Genomic DNA, 8,396 nt, shown 5'->3' on the forward strand with positions numbered 1-8,396 from the left:
ACCTCATGACTCGAGATGCCTACATACGGGGTATGCTGAAGGATTCAATTTTCCTAACAGATAACTTCTTACCACTATACCGGAGTTAAGAAAAAAGATTCGGTCATTTGCTTTGTCATTCCACCAAACCGTGTTCACTAACATTTTCTTCGATCTACAGGACCGCTATAAAGAATATGTGCGACATAATGTTCAACATTTTGAATACACAATGTACAAAAATGTTTCCTTGTAAATTTACTATAAGTGTTGAGTAACATTTAATTAACATCCAGTTGCCAACCTTTCTTATTTTTGATTATGTTGTACAAAAAATAAATAATTGTCAACGATGTGATTTCAGTACCGTTTGTTTTGCCGCGTACAGTAGAACAAAATGTTAAAGTTTGTGACGTTGGTTTACAATGAAGCCTACTTTGCATTTTTTTAAAGAATAGATTTTACAATTGATTGAAATGAAAACAATATTGAAAAGGTATTGAACATATATATTACCGTCCTATGAAAACGTCTGATAATCACTTAATAAATAAATAAATAAATAAACACGATATGGGCGCCGAGTAGCCAAGCATGGACATTGTGAGTAGCAATGGTTTGTACGACAATGTTTGTTCTGCATGAAGTTATAAAAAATAAAATTTCGAACAACAAATAGTTACAAATATACTGAGAGAAGTTTATTTACTGTTGTAAATTTCTTAAGAATATAGTAATCAATAACCGATATTAAAACTTCACATTGTTTGTTAGAATATTTGGTGCTGCAATATCACAGATATTTGCTCTATGCTTACTTTCAAAATAGTTATCATAGTATGAATACACAGGGATAAAGATGGAATAAGGACTACAATCAAATTAGTAATACAAACTGATCAGTCATTAGAAGAATCATTGTCACGAGGTGGATCCGGTGACAGAGAACGTTCCTGGTTTTTACATAATACGCACGCACAAACATCAATATATTGAAGCCTCTGTATGACACATACACATGGACACTCCTCTGTTCTAAACATTTTGGTCTCTGTGCAAGAACAGCTAACCGTTTCCAATATTTCTTCTTAAGTAATATTTTCTGTTGTCCATTTTATTTGGGCCACTCACCACTTGTACATTAACACTAAGGATGCATTTCTTGATTCTAAATGTTTCAGTGCTTTTCCTGCGAGGATTTCTTTTTGGAATATATCTACAGTCAATATATCCTACAACTCTAGGAAAACTAGCCATTTGATGAAATTGAACTTCAGGAATGGGGAATCAATCACATATATCAGGCGACGAGCAAAGACTGATAATACTTTCCTCACAATCTGGCAAATTGTTGGGTGGCTCATGAAATTGGTTATCTTCAATGTGTATCTGTAAAACAAGCACAGAAATACGTTACATTAAAAAACATCAGGAATATTCTTACTGGAATCTTTTTTGCTAATTTTGCAACTTCAAAATTTATTCAGATGCACCTTTCCCGTGTGAAACAACGCTACCTATAATTATGGAAAGTCACATTTGTGTCTACTTTTGATTTAGGAATGAGTAGATGGAAAATGGTAAATATTAGCTAATTTTTAATAAAATCCCTTTTGGAGCAGCCTCACTGCCATTAAGTTTAACAACCCTAATTTACAGTTGTTTTTGTTTATTATCTGTAAAATAAATTAAATTAATCAGAAAATGAAAATTATAACTAAGTTTCTTAGATTATGTTATTTTTCATCAAATGCTGTAGCTAAGACTCACCTACATAATTTTATCAATTATCAATTATGAGGATGCAATGGGAGAATAAACTAGTTTTATTATTCTCGAAAGAGAGTTTGCTAAAATCCGAACAAGAACCTGAAGGTATAATCTTGACACCATTTCGCGGATTGTTGATAGGAAGAAATACCTACGTGTATATTCTTTTCTTTAACAACTTGTATAGTTCTTTATCTTGCTGAAAATCATGGAACTATGAATAAATTGATTTATTCTGTTGTTATTTTTGTTCTGAGCTATTTTCTAAAAGTATGATATAAATTAATTACGAAAGTGACTTTGATATTAACAAAGAGTATTGCGAATTATGCGATTGATTCATCAGAGATAAACTTTGATATAGACCACTGAATCATGGTTTTCAACTGCAAAACTTTCAAGAAAAGAAAAGAGCAATTATGGAAAAGATTGAAATATTGATTATTAGGAAAGATAAGACAAAGATAAGAACATAAACCTTTTTTGTATAATTCGCCATTAAAATATAATCACATAATCGCTGGTACCTACTGTTTATGTGACAAATAAAATTTTGCTGTGAAATGTTCAACACCATTAAATAATCGAAATTGTATCGTGTGTTTGGTGCTGTAACATTTTATTGGGGACTACAAAGTTCTATATTTTCTATTATACGAAGTGTAACCCAGTACGAGGGTCACAACGAAAGTTTTGAGATACGCATTGTTGTGGCACAGTGTTTGAATTCCAACAACTGCGTTCGGTAGCGGTATCCAGAGCGAAGAACCGAAGCAAGTTTCAACTCACCTCGCTTATCGGCGTGGCCATATCGCCTTCGCTTGTTTGTTGATGTGAGCAGTATATTCGGCTGTCTAGAATGGAGCTCGAAAGGGAACATTTTCGGGCAATGATCCTTTACGATTCCAAAGGTGGTATGAACGAGACACAAAGCCTTGACCGTTTGCAGGGGGCATTTGGGGACCTTGCTCCTTCCCGTGCTACAATTTTTCGGTAGTTTGTTGAATTCAGAAGAAGCCGAACATCGCTTAAAGATGATGAGAGAGCTGGACGTCCGGCAACAGCTGTGTCAGATGAAAACATTGCTGCTGTGGAACAAATCATTCGAGAAAATCCTCGAACAACTTTCAAGGACATTGAATCTACAGTGAACATTGGATCGCCAGCAGTAACAAAAATTCTTCATGATCATCTTCGGCTCAGGAAGGTTTCATCTCGTTAGGTGCCTCACACGTTGACTGAACAGCAGAACCGCATGCGTGTGGAATGGTGTGAAGAAATGCTTGCAAGATTCGATGGAAGCAATTCTCGACGCGTCTCTGACATTGTTACTGGTGATGAGACTTGGATCTATCAATTTGTCCCTGAAAATAAACGCCAGTCTACAGTTTGGATCTTTCCAGACGAAAATCCACCCACGAAAGTGAAGCGACCGCGAAGTGTGAGGAAGAGGATGGTCGCAACTTTCTTTTCCAAATCTGGCCATGTAGCAACTGTTCCACTTGAAGAACAAAGGACTGTTACTGCTCAGTGGTACACCACTGTTTGCCTAACAAAAGTGTTCCAGAAGCTTCGGGAACGGCGTCCAAAAACTGGATTGCGTGGGATCCTGCTTCATCAGATGCGCCCGCACACACGGCCAACATCACAATTCAGTTTTTAGAATCTACGGAGGTCAAACTTATGGCTCATCCGCCATATAGCCCTGACCTGGCCCCGTGTGACTTTTTTCTGTTCCCCAGGATCAAAGATCGCATGCGTGGGAAGAGATTTTGCAGCCCTGAAGAAGCTGTAGTGGCTTACGAGAATGAACTTTCAACACTTGAAGAAAAAGACTGGCAACACTGCTTCCAAAAGTGGTTTTCGAGGATGCAAAAGTGTGTACAGTGTAATGGTGAATACTTTGAGAAAATGTAAGTGTTAAATTGATTTTAAGTATGTAAGTTATTTCACATTTCAAAACTTTCGTAGTGACTCTCGTATATAATAGTATGGTCTGAAAATAATGAAAAAGAAACATGATTTTACTACTGGTAATATTGAGCAATAAAATATTAAACTAGTTTTTGAAGAAAACATAGTGAAAATGGCAGACTACATTTTTTTAAAATTCATATGTTATGTGGTTCATAGAAAATAGCGCCTACCTGATAGTTCCCATTCACATAGAATCTTAAAACCGTGAGTACTTTCAGAATTGCTGGTAGTGAACGTTCCCACAAAATAATATTTTCTAAATCGTCTCCCAGTAATGGAAAAATTTATCTCAGAAATATTACTTTCGAAAACCTGGACCGAGAAAAGAATACAGCTTAAAACCAAAACCTGAAACGAGAAATGAATACAGTTTGAAACTAAAACCAAAATCGACACACTTTGTGTAATAAACCTATGATCAACAGAAATAAAACCTAACCTAAACATTTCCAGTTAATACTTGAAAATCAAATGAGCGTGTTCGCGGACTTTAAAGGTGGAAGACAGGCCATGACCAGTATGGAGCACGAAAGTAAGTGTGGCGTTAGTAGCTAGGTTAGGTTACTGTCGTTTTATTTCATACCGGTACTTCAAAATAAAATTCTACTTCTGCGTAGAAGTCATGCTACAGAAATGACCAGGGCGAATATATGAACAATGGAAGCGAGACCGGTTTTTGAGTACATGAACCTTTGTACAATACGCATGTGCAGGAGACATGTTACGGAAATAACCAGGCGCGGAGATATGGATTACCGAATAGGCATTTATGTCCGCTCCTCATAATTTCCTTAACATTACTCCTACACAGGTGTATTCTCTGAAGGTCCCTGTATCCCTGCTGAAAATCTCATGAAAATGAGGAATATCACAATGGTAAATGACACTCAAGTCGAGCAGCGTATATTTGACGTACAAGAATATGGAGCAAACCAAAGCTTCAAAAACTACCAACCGTCACTGACGCGCCTGCTCCCTTCGGACGTAGCCCCTTGCTACAGAGCGGGGCCATTAGTTTTGCCCTGCCCTGACTCGTTTAGATAACATTTGTGGTTTTTAAAGGCTATCTAGCACAAATCGATTTTTGATTTTTGAATTGTCGTTTTTACAGCATGTCTGCACAGAGTATGTCATATAATGTTTAAGTCCCCCTAAAATTAATCTACACATATGAATGGAATTCCTTCCATAAGAAACAATTTACAAGAACCATTTCCTGAGCAAAAGAAGTCATAATTAATGAATTTAAACATGGATACTTAATCTGGAATAGTACCAAATTGTGAAAATTTTACATTGTGTACAATTAATGCCTACCTAACCTAATATTGTGTCTACTTCGGTAACAAATCGTAAACATTTTACATTTTATGTAATTAGTGTCTGCTTCCCTTCTATAATACAATTGCATTATACTTCTTGGCTAAAAACAACAAAACACTACATTCTTAATCTAATTATACGAACGTGCCGATATATTGAGATACAAGTTGAACACGTAAATAAATTTCCTTCTGCCAATTTAATTTTACACAAACACAAACCGGTATCAAGTATAAGATTTGTTTATACAAGTAATGAATTTTGGTAATAGGCTATATATAAAGTCCTACTTCCTTTTATCTTCATGTTCCTTGGCTCCTGAGTTGCATGATTTTCTGTCTTAACCTTGTGCAGCACCCATGCGTATGGTTCTTATGTTATTGTATCTTGCACTAGATGTATTACAAGGATCTACTGTGAAAATTAATAAAATAAGCTATTCTAACCTAAACCATCCCAACCTATTTTGTTATTGCAGTTAATTTTTAAAATAATATGTAGGTAAACTTGAAACTATAAATTATATTGGGAATTTTTTTTTACACATGGCTAAATGAAAATTATGATTAGAGCAATTTAAACATGGAATACAACGCCATGAAGTGAATGTCTCTTGGTTCAAAAAATAAGACGAAATAGTTAAAACGAAAGGTCCGAAGAGAGAAGTGCCCAACGAGAATAGGATCTACAACCCATAGAGAATATAACTGTAAAAACTCCCAGAAAAGTAAAAGGAAAATAAGTGGAACTACTCATACTTTGTGTGTACAATGAATATTTGTTATTTTTGTCACTATGTTACTGTTATTAAAATTAGCATAAAAGTTAAAATCAAGATGCATAGTTGACTTACCTGTATCTCTCAAAGAATTGATTATCGTTATACAGCTCGTGGATTTTCTATGTGCCTCGTATGTCTTGACGCATCATTAGTCATCGCAAAGTAATATTTTTTTTAATATTTGTTCTTCCACATACATGACATTCAACAAAATCGTTTATTTCCATGCCAGAACACGAATCTCTATACTGTTAAAGAACTCAAGGAAGGCTTAAGGTTAGTCGATAGCTACCTTGAGTCAAGGAGAGATTTTCATTAAGGCTTCCTTGAACTCAAGGGTTCCTTGACATCAAGGAAGGGTTATAAATACCGATTTCAGTCAAGGGAGGCTTCTCAAGGAATCCTTGAGTTAAGGTAGCCTTAAGGAGTGTTTTTAAATATAGGCCTTAATTCGTGCGGTTGGTACGCACACATTGAAGCTGTAGTACAAACACAAAATACATAATACCTTAAGAAAAATATTGTCCATCGCTAGCCACCACTTTCGCCCATCTGTCAGGCAATGTACGGATTCCGTGGCGAAAGAAGTCCTCATCCTTGGAAGCGATCCAGTCAGAGACCCATGTTTCGATATCTTCTGAAGAAGTAAACCGCTGTCCAATCAAATCGTTGTTCATGCAATCGAACAAGTAGTAGTCCGAAGGAGCAACGTCTGGTGAATACGGCGGGTGGGGTAAAACTTCCCATCCGACATTTTCTAAATAGGTTTTGACCGGTTTTGCGACATGTGGGCGAGCGTTATCATGTAGAACAATAAGTTTATCATGTCTGTTCTCCCATTCTGGTCGTGTTCTGGCCAGAGCTTGCTTCAAACGCATTAATTGTCGTCGATAACGTTCTCCATTCATAGTTTCACCCGGTTGCAGCAGCTCATAGTACACCACACCTTTCATATCCCACCATATGCACAGCATAACCTTTGCACAGTGAATATCTCGTTTTGGTTGTGATGGACCTGGTTCACCTGGTTTCACCCAGGCCTTTTTTCGTTTAGGGTTCTCGTAATGGATCCACTTCTCATCACCCGTAATAATTCGATGCAGAAACCCCTTTCTGCTCTGTCGTTGAAGCAGCAATTCGCAAATGGTTTTTCGTCTTTCAACGTCTCTGTCTTTCAATTCATGTGGAACCCAATGTGACATCTTTTGAATCATTCCCATGGCTTTCAAGCGTTTGGAGACTGTTGTTTGATCAACGCCTAATGCTTTCTCAAGTTGTTCCTGCGTTTGACACGAATCCTGCTCGAGCAATGCTGTCAATTCTTCGTCTTGAAATTTTTTGGGCTGTCCAGCTCGCTCTTGGTCTGCCAAGCCGAAATCACCACTTCTAAACCGTGCAAACCACTTCTGACACGTTCGTTCAGCTAGAGCATGGTCACCATACACTTCCACCAAAATACGATGACTTTCAGTCGCACTTTTCTGCATGTTAAAGTAATGCAGCAGGACACCCCGCAAAAACACGTTATCAGGCACAAATTGCGCCATGTTCACTTAACTACAAACTGGTGTTGTTGACGCTTTAATCCACTGCCCTATACTACGAACGATACGCGATGACAGGGGTTTGCAACACATGTGTGGATACACGGAACTGTGGGACGCTCCGTTCGTTGCGCCATCTCTTGTCCACCCGCACGAATTAATTCCTAGACCAAATATTATGTCAGTGCTTGCACTAGTAATCAATGTGATACGCCAAAATGAAGTAGCAAAAACTTATCAACAATATGTGCATCTACAATTGGAGTTTGGCAGCCCAACCTAATATTTAAATAAGTTAAGAAGAAGCCTAGTAAAACGAACACTGTTATATATTTTAAAAGATTTTTGCCGGCAAAATCAAACTACCGCAAATTTTGTAATTTTTGGTAAATACCTCGAAAATAAGTAACATGTCAATTTTTGATGTTGCAGTCTGGTTTGGTTGTTCAGAGGTTCGTTCTCCGTGCTTTTTTTTTCTTTCTAAGGTTTTTAAAGACCATATGCAATATGTTTTCCCGTGTTTTCAGTTGTATGTAATATGGTATTACAACTATCAAATTTATTGTGTGTGCTGGAGTAGATAGTTAAACAGGAACTTCCCATGTTCTGTTAGGCTTACTAGATAGGCCTAACTGCACATGAACATCCTCACATATAAATAAATTATATATCCGCACTGCAAACAAATCATTATCAAAATATACAGGGTGGACACAGATTCCCTTACCCCTGAAAATAAGTAGTTGAGTTGATTTTGAGTTTAACGTCCCTTTGAGCAGCGAGGCTATATGAGACGTAGATCTACTAATTATCGTGGAATCCGAACCAGATGAGCTCCCGCCAGGAATCGAACCCGGGTCTCCCACGCCAAGTGAAAATAAGTAACATAAACCACTAAACCTACGTAAATAACTACACGGAAAGAACTGAATGACATGAACGACAATGCTTTCGAGAAGTTTTACTGAGGTAGGAAACATTAAGTCAAAGAATCAGTCTCTCGACCGTCATTCTCATGACAA

The 8,396-nt window shown here is 37.1% G+C and overlaps 1 long non-coding RNA gene across 1 annotated transcript; it reads right to left on the reverse strand.

Moving 5' to 3' along the window:
• Nucleotides 1-658: 658 nt before the first annotated feature.
• Nucleotides 659-4,268, reverse strand: LOC145694157 (uncharacterized). The gene is made up of 2 exons (XR_014132945.1): nucleotides 3,897-4,268; nucleotides 659-1,368 (listed from the first exon to the last, which is right to left on the reverse strand). It is a non-coding gene; the product is annotated as an uncharacterized LOC145694157 (long non-coding RNA).
• Between the last annotated feature and the right edge of the window lie 4,128 nt (nucleotides 4,269-8,396).

The sequence above is a fragment of the Thermobia domestica genome, chromosome 9 (assembly GCF_964235325.1).
Source record: "Thermobia domestica chromosome 9, izTheDome1.hap1.1, whole genome shotgun sequence".
NCBI lineage: Eukaryota > Metazoa > Arthropoda > Insecta > Zygentoma > Lepismatidae > Thermobia > Thermobia domestica.